At 39.5% G+C, this 24458-nt stretch overlaps 1 long non-coding RNA gene across 2 annotated transcripts in view; it reads right to left on the reverse strand.

Moving 5' to 3' along the window:
- LOC141801621 (uncharacterized) overlaps window positions 1-24458 on the reverse strand; it is a 120132-nt gene that overhangs the window by 43889 nt on the left and 51785 nt on the right. For both annotated transcript variants that reach the window (XR_012599419.1, XR_012599420.1), the window contains exons 3-5: window positions 10493-10609; window positions 6507-6652; window positions 5963-6197 (exon numbers count right to left, since the gene is read on the reverse strand). This is a non-coding gene — a long non-coding RNA (uncharacterized LOC141801621). The remainder of the gene's footprint in view (window positions 1-5962; window positions 6198-6506; window positions 6653-10492; window positions 10610-24458) is intronic.

Here is a 24458-nt window from a genome sequence, read left to right on the forward strand (position 1 = left end):
CCACAGGCATATGTGGTGTATTTCAGCTGTAAGAACTAATATGTCTGTTTTCCTCTTAAGATTCAGAATGCTACACTCTCTACTGCAGGGGTGGCCAACCAGTCAGAGACCAAGAGCTACAAAAATTGCAGTGGTACTACAAAGAGCCACATCACACACGTGGTTTTACAAACCCACTTCCTCTCACACATAAACTAAATGACATAAAATGAAAACCAATACATTTCCAATTTTCAAGCAAGATTTGGTGGGTTTGTAAGCGTGTTCAAATTTGTACTTGGAGCCGTGTCAAAGACAAATTTCTTTTTTTACTGTGGAAGAGACAAAGTTCTATCTTTTTTATCTATCTATCTATCTATCTATCTATCTATCTATCTATCTATCTATCTATCTATCTATCTATCTATCTATCTATCTATCTATCTATCTATCTATCTATGAGTGATTGAGAGGAGCACATGTTGAGAGGAGAAACTGAAACTTAAGTATCAATCTCATTACCCAAGTATTGATCAATACTGATCCCAACGTTGGCATCAATATATCAATATTTCCGATTGATTGTCACACCAATACCCAAACAATTTATATATTTTTATGAATGGATCAAAGAGCCACACACCGGAAGGCAAAGAGCCACATGCGGCTCGCGAGCCACAGATTGACCACCCCTGCTCTAATGCATCTGCTTTTATCTTTGGACAGCTTGAGGGCGAAACATCTGAGAAAAATTTTAACTGGCGGAAGGTAAACTGACCCAACAAAATGGTTATTTCTATCCTAAAATTATGATGAACAAGATGCGGAAAGTGTCAAGAAATGAAGCAAACACATATTTCTCAAATAAACACCATCAGCACCAAGCTTTACCTGGTAAACATCCACTATCTCATTCAATTTGTCACCTATAATTTCCTCATTTAGATCTACTATCAGAGCTACGGTGTGTGTTGACTATTTAATGTAGCAGAGCCAATATGCCCAGTCCAAAGTAAACAAACATGAATGCATAATTAAAAATCTTGTCAAGTCAGAGACCAGAGCTGATGAAACAGTGAGAGCAGAGGAAAATTGAGCCAGCTCTGGGTGTGAGATGAAGACACCGATTTTAACTCAGGGAGGCATCTTAATGCTTCCACAAGCAGCTCCAGGGCTGTGTGCTCCCAGGTGTGAGCTGACTAGAAGATGAGCTTCCTGTGCAGAGAAGACAATGTCACTGGATCCATGTGACAGCTGTTATTCACTTAAATCCTTCTCTCCCAACATTACCCCTGGTGTTTCTACATGTTTGGTTAAAAAACAAACTCCTTATAATAATAAAATATGTATCAGCCATGAACAGCCTTTAAATTGTGCTTTATCATATTTGCAATGAGCTGCTCTGCCTCCTAAATAAATTGAAAAAGTTTTCAATTTTTGTGACACACCAAGTAAGCATCTCTCTCCTTCAATCCCTAAAGTTCCAATCCTTGTCTTTCTTTTATCTCTGATTCTTTTGTTTTTGGTTGTTCTTTTCAAACATCAGTGTCATTCATCTTCTGTTACCACCTTTCACAAAATGTGCTGACAGCTGTGATGGCTGCAGCCCCAGCTACAGATGAGGAGACATTATTTTAAGAGTTTGAAAGCTTGCCCGGATTCTGTCACTTCAGCAAAAAGGGAACAATAGAAAAATGTGAGAGGAGTGAGACAGAAATTAACAAATGGATAGAAAGTGTGATGTTTGATTTGTTCATTGAACAGACAAACTCAGTATTCTGTTGATAGAAATACTGACAAGAAAAGCTCTGATAGACACACATAAAAGGCACACAGTTATTGATGTGTTCACTGATGAAGGTCTTGAATAATCACCTCCCTTCTAGCTGCAGGGCTGATATTGGACAAAACATCCATGAAGTCACAGCCAAGGGCCAGCAGCACAGAAATTTAGCCACACAGATTTACACATATGAAGACAGAAGAGCTCTGTCACCTCCTTCAAGACCCAATCACAAAAGACCCAAACCTCCTCTTTATACCAGCATATTCATATTACACTGTTTTGTAAACAGGAGTTTTGAGTTTAAACTGTTTGTTGTTTCATCACTGCAGAATAACCTTTAAACTGTCACTTTCGGGAATTATTTTTTTTAGTCTCTTGTTACTTATACCCCCTCTTATAAATCAAACAGCTTTTTAAAGTTAATTAGCACACTTGAAAAAGTATTTTCTACATTGTCAGAGTTGTTATTTATCAGCAAATCAATCAAAATATTCGCCAGCCAGTGGCACAGGGTCAGTCGAAGTACCTCATTAATTTCCATTCTTGGATTTCAACCTAAAACATTACTTCTCAAATATGTACAGATAAATGCCGTGCCAGTGAGGAGCTGTATAGCACTTTTTATTTTAAACGTCCTGAGAAAAAGATAAACAAAGTGTGTATTAGTGATCTGTTTGTGAGAACACTGCTGGTGTGTGTTACCCCCAATGTATTTGTCACTCAAAATCTCTGCCTGCAGAACTTTTCCAAGCTTTTTATCCTCCCTTGAGCCAATAGAGGAATAAAGTAAACCAATCCTCAATCTTCAAGTTCTTTTTATCCCTGAAAAGAAGTAAATATACTTGGCCTCAGTCAGCAGAGCAGGCACTAAATATGCAAAGGGTACAGTCTTTACATAGGTTTGACTTCTGGTCTCAACTTAACAGTAAATGTTAACTCCACTCTTCCCACCTTTCCTGTCTCTCTTCAATTGTCTTAGCTAATGAAGGCAAATTTCCCCAAAGAAGATCTCTAGAAGTACAAGACTAAACCCAAAGAGTTGTTTAAAATGTTAATTAGAAAGATTTCTGTGATCTAATGTAAAAAAATCATGTTAGGAACATGACCAGGTTTTAAAAAAGTCATTTCACAGAGAAGATGGAGAGAGGTTAACCCCTCAGTCAGAGATTTTGTGAAAATGGTTCAACCATTTCTGAAGTGTGCACTTGTGATAAATTGCATGCAAAGTGGGATTTCATGATCTAGAGAAGGAAATATTAAAAATGCTGTGAGGAGGATCTTTTTAATTGGACTGTATTGCCACCTTTTGGCCCAAAATCTCCTCGACACTGTAGTGTTGAGACTTTTACAAGGCATGTGTTTGTTTTGGAATTAAATGGAGATCAGATCGGAACACGTTGTCTTTGTTCAAGACAACTTTTTACTGTATACGATGCACTAGGGTAAGGTATTTATCAACAGTTACATAGCGCTACGGTTTGAAATGTGACAACAAGATAACTTTTTAAGTTTGAACTGTAGTACAGTAGCTGGCTGGCTATATTAAGCATTACTTACAGCACAGTGTCCATAGACATGTCCATAATGTGTAGCATCAGTACATCCTGCTTAGCTATGTCCTGCCAGTTATCTACCAAGCAGAGCTAACATAACCTCACTTTTTATTTTATTGATAGACTCTCAAGTTTGAACAGGCCACTGCAGAATAACTGCTGACTGTGGATTGGCATGAACATTAGCACTAACAGTTCAGTCTCTGTGTTAGCCTTTAGCTCGGCTGTATCACCCTTTTTATCTTTCTTCTGCTCTTCTGTCCTTTTTCTGTCTGACAGTTGGGCTCCAGTGTTCACTATCACTACTAAATTAATCACAGAAATCATTTTCAAGCAGAGAAAAACACAGATCTCTCTTCTCATCACTAAGTAATAATGCTAAGCAATAGCATTGTGAAATTAACCTGCATGGGTGCTGATAATCTCATTTCATAGTGTGGATTAGGCTTATATCTCTAAGGAACACTTTTTCAAGATCACTTAGAAACTCCTGACAGTCTCTTTAGAATAATCAGAAGGCAAAAAACTCATACTGAACAGGGATTTTATTTGGGCTGTCTCAGCACTACATTAAAAACAGATACTCTCTGTAGTGAAAATCACAGCATTGGCTTATAATGACTTAGAAAATCCATTGTATGTATATGCAGTTTATCGCAGCATCCACAAATGAAGGTTAAACTATACCAGACAAAGAGAAAACTATTTGTAAGCTGGGTCGTGAAATTCAGGTGAATTATCTGGGCTTAAAGATACTGAAGATGGACTCAGGTAAAGTTTTGTCCCTAGTCTGACTAATAAAAATAGAATAGAATAGAATAGAATAGAATAGAATAGAATAGAATAGAATAGAATAGAATAGAATGGAACTTTATTTGTCATTGCAACAAGTGCAACGATATCGGAAAAAAAATTAGACATTCTCTTGGGAAATCATGTATGTCCGTAGCTTTAGTGAGGAGAGATAACAACAAACTGGCTATTCACACACCGTTTAAAAGCCAGCATTGAGGATGGTTTTGGGATTCAAACTGCTGCTGATGGAAGTAGCTTACATTTCTGAGAGATGACACCTCTGTTAGAGAAGACCTAGTATATTTGGCAAGACCACGTTACAACCTCACGCCCTCTATATTGAGGCCCATTTACGCTCAACGTTACGTACAGTAGCACTGGAAACCATGGGGGCAGTGTTGCTGTTACCACCCAATACAAGGCTTTGGTGAGACATGAAGAAGAAAAAACAATGGCAGAACTTTCGCAACGTATTTAACTGCCTCACAAACCACTGCCTGCTACAACGCTGCCTCCGTTTTTGTCTTCTATGCAAGCAGAACATTATCAATACTTCCTCCACAGTCCCCATGCTTATTTTTGAGTTTTGTTGTCATAAACCTTTGACTCTGGGCTGACCCCCCCTGGTGGATGTATTGGTTATGTGCAATGCCAGCGTAAGTACGCATAAACTGTGTACAAATGGGACATCAGTTCACTTTATTAACATCAGAATCCACATCTTCAGTGTTGTCAAAACAACACAGTAAACTCAACTCTATTCTAAAAGAGTGTTACGATCACTGACACCCACAGTCATTAAGTGTTTCCTCTTTAAAATGTCTCCCCATCAAAATTGTATCTCCAATAAAACTGCAGCTTCTTCGGCCTGTTAAGTCACTGGATTCTGAAATGCATGTCTTAAATGAATGAGGACAGCACAGCACAAGCTCTCATTTGATTAGACTGGACCAAACAGATGAGTCAGTTTAATTATCCATTTCCAATTCTACCTGCAGACCTCATTTTAATGTATCACAGGCAGCTTCCACAATAATTGCTTTCCTGCAATCTGCAAGTTCATTTGGACAAGTTTTATTGATGAAAAAGAGTCTGAAGAAAGAAAACAATCCAAACCAAATTTAAAGCTTCATTAAATGTGAAAATTGGTCAGGGAATTATGGACATGTGTTTCTGGTGCTCTGCATCATAAACCCCCAAGGGTAAACCAAACACCAATTCACAGCTCACAGACTCAGACATGAGTCGCAGCTCCAAAGTACCTTCACAAACACAGAGCGAGTCAACAAGGCTTCAAATGATTTCAGACAGAAAAGTGAAGGCAGAATATCAGAGCCCAACAGTTCAGATGCTGGTGTTGGAAAATAGTCAAAGATTAAACATCAGGTCCTTCTTTCTAAAGAATCCACTTCACAAAAACAGTATCAGAGGTTGTTTAAGGTCCACCTCTGTTCTCTGAGACCTTGGAGCAGCTTTAAAGTGAATTGGCTCAGGTTGTATTTTAACAGTCCCTTGCTTTGGTGCTTGCTGTCTTGTTTACGACTGCTGGCATCCACTACTGCTCTGGTACACAGACACAGAGGACAAGTAAGGGGACTTTGTGTTTCAATCCAGCACAGCCTCACATAAAGGGAGGTCGAAAGAAAGAGGGAGCCAAGAGTGCGTTGATTTAATATCTAACCGCTCCCTGGTTGGATTCTCCTCAGAGCTCAGGTTCTCTGATGAACAGATCTGCTTTGACTCAGCCTTTCAAAGAGAGTTGAGACAGGTTTCATATCTGGAACAAAGTGAGTCTAAAAACTAAAATATCCTCCTGTAGAGTGCCCCAGCTGAGACCATCTGTGCTTACCTTTAGGATGTCCTGGGTCACAGAATTCATAGATTCTCATCTCGACACAATTTAAAGCCAGTTATCGAGATTGGCTAAAGCTGAGGGCGGTCCCTGAGCTGCTGCTGTCTGTCCATTGGTCAGAGGTCAAGCAGGGGGCTGGATGAGTCCAGGACAGGGTTTCTCTGATGGGCAACTGTGTGACTAACAGAGGATCATTACAGAGAGTGTGAGGATGGACTGGGCCAGGTTAAACCTACAGAGAGATAAACAAGAAAAAGAGGAAAAAATTAATAAAATAAAAATACTGATTTCAGTGTCAGCTTCACACCAACATTGTTAGACTGCTGCTCCACTTCTGTACAACTTTATTTTGACTGAATGCTTCAAATTAAATACAAAACACCATCTGCCCCTTTGAGAACATGATATGATCAAGAGCTTTTTTTTTTTTTTTTGCTAAAACTTGAAAAAATGCTTTTCTGATTGTGTGAGAGTCTGAGTTTATCCTGACACTCTGAGCCAATCATTTCTCTACCCTAAGGGGTTTGATACCAATACCGACCTGGAAAGATGAAGCCATGTTGGGCCTGAGAGCTGCCTCCTTCCTCTGTTCATCCTCTCTCAATCCATCATCTCTATCTCCCTCTGCCAGAGTCCAAAATAGCTCACCAGACTGCCAAAGGGCCAAAGGCTAAATTATGAGAAAACCTAAAAAAAGGGAAAAAAGTGAGCTCTCATTATTCATGATTCTCTCCATGCTGATATAACAGAGCAGGCAGAGAAGAATGGAGAAAGAAATAAAGAGAGACAGCGAGAAGAAAAAGATAATAGAGGACTCTTGAGGAGAGGTCAGTTCTATTTTATTCACTTTCTAGTAGCTTAACTTCAATGATGCTGTGTTTTATTTCCCTTTCTTTGCCTGTGAAAGAATCCCTTCAAATGGGTAAGAAGATGCTTCTTATTAAACGTTTCCAGCAGTGATAAACATTAAGGTATGTGGGTATACTCATGTATTGTATTAATGGCCTTTTTGTGTTGTTGCACTTCACAGTTTCTTTGATGCTTGAGAAGAAAACACTCAGCCAGCACAAAAAGGTATCACTACCATGACCTAAAGCAGACCTACTTGCATGGTCTGTTAATTCAGATGTATTTGAAGGTTGTGGATTCTGTCTTAAACTTCTAAATTAAGATTTTTAAAGGGCTTCAATAAGCTGAAAAATAAAAGCATTTCTTTATTTTTTTTATCAACAAATCTTACAGTAAAGTATAACATGAGGGAAGGTGCTGATTGATCCGAGTACAGACAGCAGAAACTGTTCAGTGAAGTGGGGAGATTGGAGCTTCAATGTAAAGTCAGTCACAGCTCAGACTGTTACACACAGGCAGATCAACATGCACTTCTCCACTGAGTTTCTGAGAGTCATGTGTAACTGGGTGCTTTGTTGGTGACACACTTCACCTCATGCTGCACTGATGGTGGAAGGAAGAGGGCAGTGAAGTCTCAAACACAATAACTTAACCTCTGAAACCCTCTGTCTTCAGCTGGCAGACATTGCCACTCCTGACCTCCACATTTTCTCCACCTTTCAATAGTTAACACCAATATATAGATGAGTTATGCACACTATGACCAGTAGAGGAGTCACGTTTGTAATGAGTGGGAGGCAGAGGTCAACAGAGTGTTAAATGGAAATGATCTACTGTCGGGCAGGGCCATTTTAGAGTTAATTATGAATAAAAAACAACAACACTGAATCACGTCCTGAGTGTTAACTCATTTGATTTAATATGATTTAATAGATGAATAGATAAATAAATGAATGAATAAAAAAGAAAGCATTTTATATGCTTGAGAATTTATTAAAAACGACAATGTGTGCATTTTCAGATACACAATAAAGAAAGAACTTTTTTTTCTTAGCTGGTTCAGGATGCAGCTGTACACTTTTTAACAAATACTTGTTGTTGCCAACTTGTTACCCCTGTTTTGTTTGCCCTACACTGGCTCCCTGTTTCTTTCAGAATTGATTTTAAAAATGTTGCTTTTTGTTTTAAAAAAAACACTCAGCTCTTCCCTATCTGACCAATTTTAGAGTGGGTCTGGAACCCCACCAGAGCCTTACGGTTCTCAACCAGTTCTTGCTGGAAGTCCAAAGAGTAAGGACGAAACACTGGGGTGTTTGGGCCTTCATGGTCGCTGGGCCCAGGCTTTGGAATAAGCTACCCCCTGAAATACCGTTACCAACTTTGGGCTTTTTAAATTCAGGCTCAAAACCTACTTATTCAGACTGGCTTTTAACATACAGTAATAGGGCGAGATAGTTTTGCCATTATTATTGCATTGTTACTGAATTGTTGTGTCTTGATGTTGTTGATTTTAATGGAAAGCACTTTGGTCACCTTGTGTATTGTAAAAGGCTCTACAAATCAAAGTTGATTGATTGATTTAACCTTAACAACTTTATCACAACTTGCCCACAGCACCATGGATCAAATCGTAGTTTGGCACAACTCCATACTGCTCTAGCACTTCTGAACTTTATATATCAGAGTCTAGCAACTAACAACTAATGCTGCTTCCTCAAAAAGACAATCGATAAGTTTATGCACAATGTTCTTCTTTGGTATTTGTGGGGAAGACTGCACATTGTTGCCACTTACTGGTCTGGAATGCTTACACAGGCAAATTCAACTGTTTCCATAGCGATGCCACAGGGACAGAAAACAACCATAAGCACCTCCGGTATGAATATGTATATTCTTTTCTTTTTCTTTTCTTTTTGGTAACACTTTAATTTAGAGGTCTGAAAATTTCATCACACTTGGGTAATAATAAGACAAAGTTTTTTCTCATTTCTTTGAAATTAGCACATAACTTCTTTAAAATAATGTCAAAATTTATTGTTGCAAGTCACAATTGGTAGTTTACTGTTTTTGCCAGTTTCTTTGAAATTTACTACAAAATTGTAAGGTAAGAAGGTGACGATTAGCAAATAATTTATTTAAAATTAAATCACAACCCACCACAAAATGTTTTTAGAAGTATCCCAACGTTTCTGCTGTTTCCAGAGAAGCAGGTGATAAACAGAATAGAATAGAATAGAATAGAAAATACTTTATTTATCCCCGAGGGGAAATTCAGGAGTCACCGCAGCATTAAAGAAAACAAAAGTAAGAAAGAGTATAGAAAGTGCAAAAATGTCCATAAGAAATTAGATGACGACATCCCGTCCACCACTCGTCCACCACTCTCCAGCCCAGCCAGTCTCCACCTCCACAGGGTCCAGGACTGAGCCTCCCCAGCAGTCTGCTCAGTCTCTGTCTCCAGGATCCTGTCTGCTCACAGCAGGCGAAGCTCCTCCGATGTGTCGCGGCGTCCGATGTCAGCTCCGTCAGGCACGTCCATGAACAGCACGATGCCGCTGGGTTAGCACAGCTAGCTCATCCATCCCCCGGAGCGAGATCCCACGTTCCCAACAAGGATGGATGGAAGGACAGGTCCACGTCGTCACCTCCCAGCTCACATCCGAGAACCAGCACGTCGTCCTCACCTCCTCCTCCTCAGCTCGAGGGAAATCATCAAGCCCTATTAGTTAGCATTGACATGCTACAGGCTGCTAACAGCTATTTTCGCATGTAAACAATGCAGCCATGGTTACATGTGGGATCTCCAGACAAACACAGGAGAAAAGTAGTAAAAAATACCGCCGAAGCCACAAAGAGTTTGGTGTCCGTGACCGACAATGAACCATACAAAGTGATGATCCACTCCAAATACAAAGATTACGAAAAAGAGACAAAGAAATTACAAGAAATAGCTGCTTAGTTCTTGAACACAGAAGTTGGGTTCATTGTTTCCTCTGATAATTACCTTTGAAATGTTCAGTGAATAATCCATTTCCCAATAAGCAGTTGATAGTTAGCTATTTGTTATTTAATTTCACCCAGTTATTTAGTACTGAGTTTGTTGATATTCATAATTGAGATCACATGCAAAATGGTAAACCTTTATGATTAGGCTTATAATGTTTTACATGATACAACTGAAGGCTTCAGATGTGATATTCACCAAGAGTGGGTTTGTAAATTGGCCAAGAGTGGGGTTGTAAATTCCTTACCTGATTATGATTGACACTGCGAGTACAGGCGCACTACAAAACAGAAACTGGACAGAAGTTATGTGCTGATTTTCACCAAATTCTCATGAAATTTCGGGGGTAACTTTAGAAAAAATAAGAAAACAAAATTGTGAAATTTCTGGACCTCTAAAGTAAAGTGTTACCTTTTTTTTCAATGTAGAGAAGATATGTACCTGTATGTGCGACAAATAATGTCAGGAAGACATCATGCCAGTACAAGATATATACATGAGTCTGCAGTGAACACGTTTGCCTCAAGGTGCGTGTTGTGTACATGGTTATATTCACAGAGACCAGCTGTGCTGATGATGTAAAACTGTAAAACTCACATCAGGTGGAATAATTGGATGAGTCAATGTCAGTGGGAACACATGTGTATGCAAATTCTGAGTGTAAGATTCATTACCGCTGGGCCTGCTGTCTTGATGCTGTTTGGCAGGCAGCTCATCTGTAATCCAAGGTGTGAGCTGGTTAATAGGCATCATCCCCACCTCACCCCTAGAGCCAGCAGCACTTCTGGGATCTGTCAAGAGAAGACACACCTGAGACCCATGGGATTTCAAAAATCAACATCAGTGATGAAATAATCATGTGGTCAAAAACTAAATTGTTAATACAAGAAATTACAAATGTATGACACTATATGACTGTTAGGTTCAATGTGGTTTATCTGAAAAAGCCAGAAACCAGAGGACTCCATAGCTTAAGTGAAAGTCTCAGCTTTTGATAAAGTTTTAGGAGTTTTGCCTTAAATTCATCAAACTCTCATCAGGCACTTGGACAGCTGGTGCAACAAACCCTGACAGAGAGCAGGCTAAGTGTAATATGACGAAGTTGCAGTTTAAGCACTTGACACTACGTTCCTGTGCAGCTTCACATATTTGACAGTTTGAAAAGGCTGGGGAGTAAAATGCCAAAAAAAAGAAAGAAAAACAAGAGAAGTGAAATATCCCAAGGCAAATCAGCAAACAGGCTGATGGAGTGAGAGAGTGAAGCTGGCTGGAGGAGGAGACAGACTGTCAGGTGTTTTTGTCCAGCTCCACCTGTCAACTTCTGACAGGAGAAAACTGAATTCATTCACTCAGAGAAAGCCCCCAGCGCTCACTTCCTCCTGAGAGCCCTGGAGACTCAGGGAGGGAAACTTCAGACCATCTCATTCAGGTGAGGAGTTGTTTTCTCCATTACACTGTTTTAATGAGCATTTCCCTCCTCCACTCTGTGAGCTTTACCATATTCCTCTCCAGCCAACCTTTACTTTTCCCATTATAAAGACAGCTCCTCATTAAGTCACTCTTTTGCTTTCATTCAGTGCTGGGCTTATTATCACTCAGCCCATTTAAACAAAATGAAGAGAAACACAGAAAAAGACTGATTATCTATGATTGCTCCCCCACAGCACTGTTACACTGACACAAGCCCTAAACCAGACTAATGGATGAACCCAAGAAGAGGATGATCAAGGTTCGATAAAACAGGCCCCGAGAGATGTAAACCAGAGAGTCTTGTAGAGCCATGTTTCCACCAAGCAGTCCAGTTTATATCAGTACAGTTTGGTACTGCTTGAATTGGTTAAGCCTGATCCTATTTGCGTTTTCACAGCCAACCGTTCCCCCTCTTGATAGGCAGCGTGTAAGCTGGATGCGGATCATCATCAATAGTGTGACGCCATAGCAGCGCGACCCAGTGTATCCCCCCTAAATCAAACGAAGAAGAAAAATACCACACAGTAAACTAAGAGCTACGATGGAGGACATCCAGCAATTAGTCTTCTTTGAGATTGGCATGTGGCTCTTTGTTACAAAGCACAATCAAGTTTTGTTACAGAGAAGGCTGTGAAATGCAGCTGCCGTTGCATGGTAAGTGACAATTATTTTGACCAATCAACAGTCTGCAGTGTTGTAGCTCCACCTTCTGGGGTAGGATCGGTATGTCTGGCACCCCAATGGAAGGGTTCCAAAATGTGGGCCGGTTCATCTTGGTCATTAGGGGATTGATCTGTCCTGGGATTAGTCCGTGGAAACGTCACAAAATGCGTGCCGTACCGAGGTGAACCAAACTGAACTACTCGGTGGAAATGGGGCTTTAGTGTGTCGACAACAGACTTGCTGCAGGTAGGCTTTCTCTTTATTTCATTGGCTCTCCTCACACTCAGTAACCTCTTTCCCAGCTGCCAAAAACATGTAGAGGAAGAGGAGGGGAGATACCATCAAGCTTGGCGAGGAAGGGTTATTTTGTACTGTGGATGTCAGTGCAAGAGCGGAGTGTGGCCCTTGGTAGCCAGGACAGTCTGATATTTTTCATTGAAGCCCTAGATAACTTACAGGGCCTCTGTTGCCAGTTTTTAACCTAAGGTACTCTGGGCATGAAGAGAGGAAGATAAAGTCAAGATTTATGAAGTATAAATATGAACTTTTCATCCTCTGGAGAAACAGCAGTCGTCCTCTTGCTGAGGTTCGAGCTGTTTTCTCAGACACAGTAAACACCAACATCAGCTACGTGTTTTTTAGTATCTGACAGTGTTAGACAGCGTAACCTCTGGCTGTATTTCGTTAAGGCCTCATAGTGATCCAGGGCTCTGAGCTTTGGTTTTTATGAGTCCTCCACCACATCACAACAAACAGGACATGTTTGCTCACAGCTTTTCTCTGGGTTCTGTTTGAGCCGGCCCTCGTCTGTGTGAGGTATCGCAGCAGTTCAGACCTGTAATAACAAAGAAGGACTCCAGGATTCTGCAGAAAAACTATCACTGCTCTTTCATGAGCTGCAACTCTTTGTATATTCTCTACTAATGTTATTATCAGAGCACCTAAGCTGAACATTTTGTAATCACATCCAGTATTACTCAGAGGAGCTGCTTTATTGCTCAGCTTAGGGAGAAGAAGTGAGGGAGATGTGAGGATGTTGATTACACTCAGGTCCCTTTGGAAAAAACAATGTTACAGCACAATATGAGAGAATTAAAAAAGTAATAATATAGGTCTGGGTAACAGAAGAGGTGCACTTTTGTGACAGAAAACCTGGTTTTAATGTGAAAAAGAGCACAGAGGAGAACTCTGGAAAAGCTTGGGGCTTATAAGAAAAAAGGCACTCACACAAACCCACACAATGCAGGTCAGTCACTAAAGCACAGAGAAAAGCTAATCTCACAAAATGCCATTAGCAAACTGCAGGACACAATGAGATAGCAGTGTGAGAGTGTGGGTCGGTGACACTCTGGGTTGATAATGTTCTACCTTTAAAGGTTCAGTGTTTCTCTTTACCCATCAGAGGAAAATAGAGTGAAGCAGAGGAGGAGGAGGTTTACTGCTGGGTGTCTCACTCTGCTGTGATCACACCTGTTAATGTGCCGCTGTTATCCTGATAGGAGGATGGGTTCATCAGGGCCACGCTGATGGATCAGGGCCTTTAGTGGTCTGCTGTGTTGGAGCTGGTATTAGTATTTAAAGTGAATGTGAAAGAAATAAAACTCAGCTCCTGAAACATTTCTATCTTTACAGAAATACATGTACACAAATTTGATTCCCACTGGGCTCTTTAATGAGAGCAGAAATTGCAGTGCTACATTTTAATACTGTGTGTAACCATAGGAAAAATGTTTTTCTGTGAATAAATGCAATAAATAAACACAAAAAATCTGAACTGTAAGTGGGAGCGGGAAAATGGAAATTTGGAATTTTATTTCTTCCCCTTGGCCAGACATGGATAGATAAGGAGAATAACACAGACATGAGTCAAATCAGAATGATGGTTTTTCCTGAAACAATAGCCAGAAGTAACAGCAGTATAGTGAAAGTTGAAAGGCATAAAAATACAGACTAATACAAAAACATGAAGCCATAAAGTAATTATGAAGGAATAATTTGAAAATACGTTGGAGACACAGCCACCATCTGTCAAGACGCATTATCAATGTAAAAATAGAATTGTCAGCTGTTCATGGCTGTCAGTTTGTAGAACCAAAATTTAAAATCAATAACACAAACAACTCCGAAGTCCAGCAGCACAACAAACACAACGTAAACACAACAAAGGCGCCTGGTGGGTATATCTGCTATTGATGCTCCACAGAAAAAGCTACAGATACAGAGTTTATCATTTCAGGCCCGGGGCCAAACCGCTGAAGGAGAACAGACTTCACTTCAACTTAGATTGCAGCTAAGACTCCTCGACAGCTCAGCAGGCTCTTGGCTCAGTGCACACACGTTTGAAAAGAAGAGAAGCGTGATCACAGGGGCGAGGCCGACAAGCTTCAGTGGAAATGCCTGGCTGGAAACCCGGCCTAATATCCCATGAGTGCTGAGCGGCCTCGCAACCTGGCCCTTTAAAACCCGCCTCAGACCCTCTTTTTGTGAATGTCTGTGAGCTACAGCACTTTAAACATGTTTTATATGTGGGACTAGACACAGCAGCAGCAAGACGAGGACTAGTTCTTGGACAGCAGTGGAGACTTCTTCATGTCATGGTTACACCTCCCAGAGGAGTGTGTCAGCAGCCATGTTGGCCTCCATTGGCTCCAGAAAGAGACAGAGGTCTGCAGCGGACCATGACCCTGCCTGATATGTGATGAGTGTTTGGGGAACTAAACATCCTCAGCCTGTCACAGCAGCAGCCTCAGAGAGGACTGTATGATTCTTGTTAATTGAAAATTCAAATAAGACAAATGTGATTGTTAAGTATTGATGTATATTGAATGTCAGTGGACAATGTCAAAGCAGTAACAGTAACATTTTGTACAGTCCAGTCTGATTCTGGTCACAGCCAAACGTGAGCACTGGTCAGAAAAAATCCCAAAGATAGTCTTTGGAGTTATTTAAACCAAATGGAAAGGGAGAATAAAGTAAGTGAGTGTATGGGAGCACTGTAGGCAGATTAAGCAGCTCCACTCAGATGAACTCTTGAAATGAATATGCCATCTGTCTGCAGAGTGCCTCTCACCTTTCATTGCAGCTCTTAAAAAAGGCAGTATTCAGTGAAGAACAGCAGAATCTGCATTACTGCACTACCAGATCCAAACTACTCATGACTCCATTAAAGTTTAAAATTACAAGTGAGCCCACAGACCTCTTCCTATCTGTTATTCATCACCTGTACACAGATTTTTCTGGTGAATAAAATAAAATGGTACATTATTAGTTCACATTTTGATCTCATAAGAATACATAAAAGCTCATTTTCTGAATGCAGGTTGTCTGTAATGAAAGTGACATTACTTACACAGATCTCCTGCCTTAGATAATGCAGCCACATGTGTAAACTGTGTCAGAGCTCTTGAATTTCAGTACTCAAGCTCCAGCCCTGCTCCCCCGGGGTTTAACAGGAGACTGAAAGACTGGTTTATCCCTCAAGATAAAGCGGTCAGTGCTGCTCTGTGCTCCTGTGAGCTCAGGGGGGAGTCACACAGCGCTCTGCTTGGGGTAAGATATACACTGAAGAGACACGCTGGGAACATTAGACACAGAGGACTCTTAAAGAAAGTGAGAAATAACCATGAACTCCACTGCAACAGTTGCATAAACAGACCTTCACTTGAGTTGTTGGATTGAGTGTTTTCCGTCTGTTTTCAGCCACCTCTCAAACTGCTACTGAATAAGGTGATTTGGTTGTGGTTTTTCAAATGATAATGTTGCTTTCAAAAGCTTGCTAAAGTAATTTCAAGGTCCTCATTGTGTGTCCAGAGTTGCTTTGACAAGAAGAAGTGACTTGAAAGTTTGGCTGACGGCTCTAAGCTTTGTTCATAAATGTGTCGCAGTTGAGTCAAAAGAAAAGTGACCGAAGAAACGGTTACAAATCAGGAAGACTGTAGTGGTATCTCACTTTGTTTTCCTTTGAATACTATTTACAAAAAGAGTATACCTTTGGATTTTAATCTGTTATCACTATTTCAAAACAAGAAAAAAAATGTAGCAGTTGTAAACTCTCTATAGAGACATCCATTGAAGTTTGATTCTAGACTAAAATCAGCAAAAGTAACTGAGTACATGTAAAGTAGACATTAAGACAGCATATATCCTGGTTATACCTTCTGAAAGTTGTGTAGGACTCCTGGCATTCAGGCAATGATCAAAATTCAGTTCCTTATTTTGAAGGTTTTTAAGTATTGTAGGGATACAACTGTCTGTCCCTGCTCTGCCTGAGTACACAGGCATAGAACATGAATATTGTACTTTTATACATCTGAAAATGTCTAAAGGTAGGTACAAAATGAAAAAAGAGAAGCAGACAAAAGAGGTGGAGTACCTTCTTTCTACCTGTTATATTATTCACCCAGAGATATACTTCACAAAGTCACTGATCAATAAACTCCTAAGAGGAAAATCATTAGCAGTTGAAGGGTCATACAATACAATTTTTTTTCTCTCTGTCCTACTCCAAAACCAACACTTGAAAAAAAAGTGCAAGTGTTCCTAGAAATACAAGGTTTTACAAACTCTATGGTCAATAAAAAAGTGCTGAGTGGATAAGTTTGGTGAACTCTTTTTGAGGATTTTGATCTAGACACTGCTGATGTACACAAAATCCTATTTCTCTTGCATAACCTGTATCTCCTTGTTCTTCCTGCTATCTAAAATGCTCTGCAGGTTTAAGGTGATAAGATCCTTGTGCAAACATGATATATTTTGGGTAGGAAAGAGGAAGAAGGAAGAAGAAGAAGAAGAAGCAATTTCCCTCCAAAGTTCATTGCGCTGTCAGGTTTCAATTTAGTTCACAGAACACTGACTTCCTGTCAAGTTTCTCTGTATGTGCTTTACCTTTGTCCTTAGCAAGATCTCTCTCTGCATGGTGAGCCTGCTCTGGTTAAGAACACATCAGGAGGACTTTCTGCAAATCGATCTATGGTGGCTTTAAGCACAGGTCTTCATCCAAACTGACCCATAACACAGTATTGTAGAGCTGGTTTCCCGCTCTGATCTTTGGAGAGAAATATCAGACTGTACAATGAGAGAGACTGGAGAGCCAAGCTCTGACATGGAGGTGACAGAGAGAGCTAACAGTCCTAATATGTCTGATTATGGGGAGTTAATATCAGCTTTTATCAAAAGTTCACTGTTAATTGAGAAAATAAGCTGAAACTAAGCCAGCTGTGGTTTTCTTTTCCCCTTCTACCACTTGATTATTTTTTTAGAATACAGAATATAGTGTAGCAATTGTTTTAAAAACACAGTGTGCTTTAAACAGTTGAGAAAAAAACATGGTTAGCAAAAACAACTCAAAGAAGTTAAAACAAACTCTTTCAAATTCATGCGGAGCTTGTTGCGCAGCAGTCACTGCATTATTTCGAGAATAATAAATACATGCTCATAGCTGTTGGCTGTGTCTCATAATGGAGATGTACAGCGTGCCTGCAGAGGATACTAGAAATGAGAAGAGTCCTTCTCTCCTGGCTGTGCTCGGACATCAATGAGACTCATTAAACTCTTTTAAATGAGGTCATTAAGCTGATGAAATGAGGCTGTATATATCTGAGTGTGAAACAAAAGTACAAGCTCCCAAAATTTTATCCACATAAAATCTCATTAAACTCTGACTGGAACTGGGCCTGTGTGAGACATTCAGAGACCAAAAGTCACCAGCTGCAGACAGTTCACGACTTCCTCGTTCATGTTCTAATAAACTTTAATAGCAGTAATAACTACAACATTCAGCGCCCTTGAATGCAGCTCTTGACAATGCAGCCATTTCAAGATTTATTTTTCCTCTAAAATCATTAAACCTCTGGTGACTCATCAGAAACAATGACATTATCTCTAATCCAGTCACTCCATTCAAGCCGAGTAAGCTATAGCTGGCTATAGCAGGTAATGAGCACCAACCTCTGTAGCATCTAAAACATAAACAGCAAATACAAAAAGAACAGTGTAGGACTGTCCTCTACAAAGATGTGATCTGGTTAGATGCCAACCATCAGCAGGAATTCGTTTTAGGCAGGTACATTTATGATTTTTGTGCAAGTTGTATAGGACAGTGTACCAATGGATGCAAATATCAAAATGATGCTCACACTTTATTCCTTTTGCAGAAATCATGATCATGAAAGGTAATATCACCTTTCATAGGACAACTCTTTTAGTTCTTCAGTTTAACTCTGATTTGTTGCAGAGAATCAAAGAAGGGATGGTCAAAGATGATTAGAAAAGGGATGAGCAAACAACAGAAGCAACATACTCACATGAAGCCAAGATGGAGAAGGAGATGACAAAGACAGAAGACAAAGAGAGGAAGAGAGAGAACTCATCGTTATTCAACATTAATTGTTTCACCTCCTCTGTGAGCCGCCTCAACATGCTGAGAAGAATCACTTGGATTAGAGACAAATCCTGCTTTAGTGCTGATCAGGGATTATAACTCCGATTAAAATGCTGTTCTTTTTGTGACTCCACTCTCATGAATCAGCCAGAGGTGATGGAGCCAAAAGATGGGACTGGGAATAAATCACATCCCAGCTTTGTAATGCAGGACAATAAAAGTTTCCCTGCATTACCTTAATATCTTGGACCAGTGTGACAACTAGGGATAAATGATCAGCATTTATGGGGACAGACTTAGTAGGAATGGAAGACAATATTTGTTTGTTAAAATTAATGTATGATCTCCTGTATAAACAATTTTCTGTTGCCTTGACACTGGAAGAGCTTTTTTAAAATCTGTATGGGAGTAGGCTGGGAGATAAAGAAAAAGGGAGAAACTGTTGCACACAAGAGAATTTACATTGACAAACGCTAATCAGAATAAAAATTTCAAAAAAGAAGGATCACACTCAGACTCCAAAATGGAGAGTGAGCATGGAGATCCAAAGATCCATGGAGCCATACTTTATTGAGTCCGAGGGAAATTCAAGGCATCCAGTAGTAGGTTACAAAAATGTACATGACATGAACCATTTGTTACAAACTAGCCTTATATTAGCCCCATATCATAGCTGATCAACTCACCAACATAACTAAAGATCAGGGCCTTACACGTTGGTTGATTGATTTTATAACTGACCGATCCCAGAGAGTAAGTCTCTTAGCTGATTTCACCCATTCTGTCTTTGCTGCATACAAGCTGTTGCCATCTGGGCACAGGTAAGCACTGCCAGGGTGTAGGACTAACCGCCTTCAAAATGCATTTGTTCCTCTCACCGTCAGACTCCTCAACAATGTAATGTAGCATGTTTGTTCTCATGATTACTGTGTACTGTGTAATTTTTCTGTTTTTGTTTGCTTATATTTTGTTCCTGCTGGCTCAAAAAAGAACTGCCCTTCAAGGATAATAAAGTTCAATGTCACAAAAACCAATGCCCTTCTTGCATACATATTGCTTAGCCCAATCAGTTAAAATTAGACTTATGAAAAGAAATGTGCATAACCTGTTCAGGGACAAAATATTTGTCCAATTTAAAGAATTTATGACCAGTTGGGGAAAAACATCTTTTTTGAAGTTGTGTTGTAAATATATGTAGCAATGTTTAAAAACAAAATAGTACAAAAACAATTACAAAAAAAAAAAAAAAACATGAATAACATTCAGTTCAACCATGAAAGGTTTATACACTTGGCCACAGAGAGACTTATGGATCAACACAGGGGTTTTAAAGTCAATCCTTTGACCGACAGGTAGCCACCAAAAGGATTTCATGACTGGAGTTTACTAAGTTTCTGCCAGGACTTGCAGCTTTTTGAATATGGTGAAGTTGCCCAACTGTTTGTTTTAATAGACCTGTGAACTGACTGTTGTTGTAATCTAATCTGCTGGGTATGAGCACATACACCATCCTCTCAAGGTCTGTCTGTGACATCAGTCTTCTTAATCGAGCTTCGGTGCCTTTTTATGTATGTTCTTATCCTCAAAGAACCAAAAGCCATAATACCTTGCGTTCCTGTGAGGTCTTTAAATTGTCTGTACCTCGTGTTTACAGTGAGCTCAGGTAAAAGAGTGTTTAGTTTTGCTGCTCCCAACCCCATGGACCTTTCTCCAAATGACTTAAAAACAGTGGATCTTTTCACTCAAAGTATTTGGTTCGCTCTTAAGAGACACAATAGGCAAGACAATTTGACAGTGCAGGTGTTTCTAAATTGTAATCTGTGAGCGAAATTCTGCACTTTATCTGTAAATCAATTTCCACATTGTAAACTGTTTTCTATTAACTTAATGTTTGTAATCTGTCTTTTTATAATGTAAGGCTTTTTATAACATGTGGTGCTGCCTTCTTGGCCAGGTCACCCTTGTAAAAGACATCCTGATCTCTAAGGGTTATTTACCAGGTTGAATAAAGGTTAAATAGATTATTTAAAAAAAAAAAACATGTCTTTCTTTTACAACAGGTAAAAAGCAGAGGAAGTAATCCTGGATTTTAAATCCAGGTCTGTGATATCTCAAAGATTCCTTGCTTGACTTTTAGCTTGAGCAACAGGAAAGAGAAGGAAGGTGAGAGCTGACACGCTGCCTTTTCTTTGTGAGGCTCATGTACCCTCACACTAACTTTAATCCACTGTGTTATTGTCCATAGGTTATCACAACTGCTTGTAGACCACTTCTTGGCATTTAACATATTTTGATGGATGACTGCCTCTGTTACAGTTTTATAAAATTAGATGGCATTCTTGTTTCTACTTGTAAGGATGTAAGCAGTTACTGAGTATAGAGTGATTGACTGTTAAATATGAGCTTTCACACACTTTTTTGTGGTTTTCTATCGGGTAGAGATACACATGTTACACACAGCAGAGAGGCTTTCTCTCTGTCTCTCCCTACACATTTCTCTGCTCTATTTCACCTGCTGGGTGGGTCTTTTGTCCATGTTTCATGAGGTTTTTTCACCCCAAACATTCGTTCTGTGTCAGAGGTGCAGTAAAATCTAAATCAAAATGTCAGCTGTTAAACTTTCTGATAGGTCAGGCCAACGTGGCCATTTATATCATCAGGAAAAAATAGGCAGGAAGGTTTTGTGAACACTGATGTCAGGTTGGTTTTCTCTCAAATGTTTACGACCTGACTGAGGACAGATTTTAACGTCTACAGCCTGACACAGAACTTGAACCTGTTCAAAGACGCCTGGTGTCTGAATGATGTGTTGTGTTCAGAGAAGGAAAATATTCTTTGGGCTTTGACCTCAACATGTTTTTGGTTCATTACCTCAGCCAAGGAGGTTATGTTTTTGGGATAGTTTGTCTGTTTGTCTGTAAACAACAAAACTTAAAAAGTAACAAACTGATCTTGATGAAATTTTCAGGAAATGTTCAAAATGGTATAAGGAAGAAGTCATTACATTTTGGTGATCGTAATCACCGTCTGGATCCAGGACTTTTTTCAAAGGATTCTTTATCATTGTGAGATAGTGTTGTCACCACATGGATATACAACGCCACGATAAGTGGTCAGATCGCTTTGCAAAACAATACAAGACAAGGTCACCATAATTTCTGACATATGTAAAAGTACGATCCAGATCCTGGCAATATTCTGGATACTAAAATCCCAAGTATGACATATGTACTGGGTCATCATAATTTTCAACACTGTAAGGTAACCAATAATCGTACAAACCTGCAACTAACACCAAATTGTAGCAGACAGTCTGCTGAAAGAGAGTATAACATTAAAGTAGGACTAAAGTGTTGCGTGACAATCACAATATGCTCTCTGAGTGCTTTTCTAGTTTTGTAACGTAATGTAATGTTTTTATTTTGTTTGTTTGTTTTGTTTTGTTTTGTTTTGTTTTGTTTTGTTTTGTTTTGTTTTGTTTTGTTTTGTTTTGTTTTGTTTTGTTTTGTTTTGTTTTGTTTTTTAAGCACTTACTCCTTCTCATGGTCAGTAACAAAGATCAGGGGTTTATACCAAGTCACTGACAACATTTAAAGTTGCTGTGTTCTTCTCAAATAATACAATAACAATGAGAATAAAGACACACAAAGTTGCTAAGTGTGAAGTATTTTAAAACAGAAACAGCCCACTGTGTTTGAAGAAAAAAAAAAGCTTCCCTTGAGCGGAGTAATTATGAAGTCATTACTTGATTTAATGAAGCTAACACTGACAACGACTGCTTGGAGTGAAATTAGTTTACTTCTAATTTGTTGAAAATAACTTCTTTCTTCTGACTGAAGTCAAGAAACAAGGGCACTTTGTCATTTTAATTATATTAATGATCATTTGAATTGTGTCTGTTACTCTGGAGAACAGAACTTCATTTATTAACTGAGCAATATTCACATTAGACACCCAGATTTCTGTCACAAGAATCAAAACAAATAAAGGTTTAGTTGAGAAGTGTATCTGCATCTTATTCCTGATCGGTAACAGATTACCTCCTTCAAACAGTCAACGAGGAGTGTAATCCAGCAGATTAATCAAATGCAGTAATCATAATCCAATCGTTTCATTTGCTTTTGGACTGTTTTCCCTCGGGTCTCTGTGAAATATTAAGATCTACAGACATTTTATTTCATTCTAATTTGCAGACTAATTTGAGCAGGGATATTATCCTCCTCTTCAAACATGATCAACTGTTATTTCCCAGAAGTGTTTCATCTGATTACAGCTGTAGTGTAGTCTGTAGAGCTGTTACTGGAGAAGGAAGATAGAGGAATACAAGCTGTGAGGTCTTTGCTGTTGAACGTGGGTTTAGAGGCACTGACATTCAAAGTTTGTTTCAAAGATAAAGTGGAGTAAAAAGATGGAGGTAACTGGTATTATGATGAAAAGTAGATTCAAAGGAACTAGGGAAAATTCAGCTGATGCTGCAACAGACAAGTTGTTTTTTAGCTGAAAAGTTATCCTAATTCATGGGGAGAGTAAATTATGCTGCTTTTACACTATAACTTCAGTTGTGTTCGATAATTTATATAGTTTTTAATCTTTTAGGAGGGAAAACAACTGAAAGAACTACCACCAAGTGCAGCTGTTCATTTGGTTTAATTTGAGTAAAAGCGGATAAACTGCAGAGATGAAAGGAAACAGTAACATGGTGTTTACACTGGTTGTGATCATAAATTTTGCAGTGTGATGATGCATGGAGCTCCTAATGAGACACACTGAGCGCTTGCTAATTTGTTTGCCTGAGTTAAAGTCAAAACACAAAATTCTGCATGTTCAGTCACTCCCAGAGTCCCAGTTTGCATTTACATTTAAATTGTCTGTTATTTACGTGTGTTATCAAATGACTGTGGGCTAGATTCCCTGAGCACAGAGCACAGGGGGGGCAAGCAGAAACTGAAGGACAAAAGCTGCCACTGCAGTCCAATAACAGACAGATAATTACTCCAGTTAGAGTTGGAATTTTTTAGTCAAGTAAAAGTTTCTGTCATAATGCGAAATGTGTTCTGATAAAAGAAAAAAAAGAGTAAACCATGAAACACCTTGTTTTGTATAAAATACTCTTTGCAACAAAATTGATGCTGTTTTGAAGCTGTTTACAGTTTTGTTATGTGAGTCAGATTTAAGATTATCCTAATTTTAGGTGACAAATTAATCCTTAAAGTTGTCAAGACTTGTAATTTGGACACCATTAATGCCAATATTAAATTTCATGCCAATTTTATCAAATCAATGTTGGACCAACCATCAGCCATGAGTTTTCCACACCAACTTTTCTGTTGCTGTTTTTTAGCACTTAGAAGTTGCTTGTTCTTGAGTGAAGACACTGAAACTAAGGCCCCGTTTACATGACCCCGAATACGGTCAATTCCGCAAACATTTCGTTGCGTTTTGGCCTTCCGTTTAGATGAGACCACGTTGTGTTTTCACTGAAAACGGAAACTTTTGAAAACGCTCCCCAGAGTGGAAAGATTTGAATCCGCTCCTCCATCCAGCCTCATGTAAACACAGAGCGGAGCGTGTCAGGGTGAAACGCTGACGTCACCGCATGCGCACTCGCAGTTTCAGGTGAAGGCTCCGCGCTCAGCCACATTTCCAGTTGAGCCATTCCGGTCCAGTAGGTGGCGGTAATGCGCGTCATGGTTGGATTGCCGACCGTCTCACACAACAAAACAGCAGAAAAAGAAAGAACAGAAGAAGAGACTTGTCCTCCTGGAGTTGTATGAACGCGGATCGTTTTCACGCCATCCTCATGTAAACGTGGGTGGCTTTTGGAAACGCAAAGGAAGAATCTTTGCGGGAGTCTCCGTGTAAACGGGGCCTAAAGTTGTGGATGGAGTCTTTCCCGGATCTCAACTCAGAGAAGAGGAGGAGCACAGAGTCAGCTAATTTTGTTTTAAAGGATTTGACATCTCTTTGGCGTCTCTTCTTGCTCAGTTTTTAGTTCTTTATCCCATCCAACTGAAAAACTAACCAAGTCAAGCAAAGACATTTCAAAGTAAAATGGGCCAAAGTCTGTTCCAGTCAAAGCAAATAAGACCTCTATTGTCCACATGTTTTAATGAGAATGAAGGAGTAAA

This window comes from Halichoeres trimaculatus, unplaced genomic scaffold (assembly GCF_033239565.1).
Source record: "Halichoeres trimaculatus isolate MK-OKI-2021-1 unplaced genomic scaffold, fHalTri1.1 fHalTri1_scaffold_13, whole genome shotgun sequence".
Taxonomy (NCBI): domain Eukaryota; kingdom Metazoa; phylum Chordata; class Actinopteri; order Labriformes; family Labridae; genus Halichoeres; species Halichoeres trimaculatus.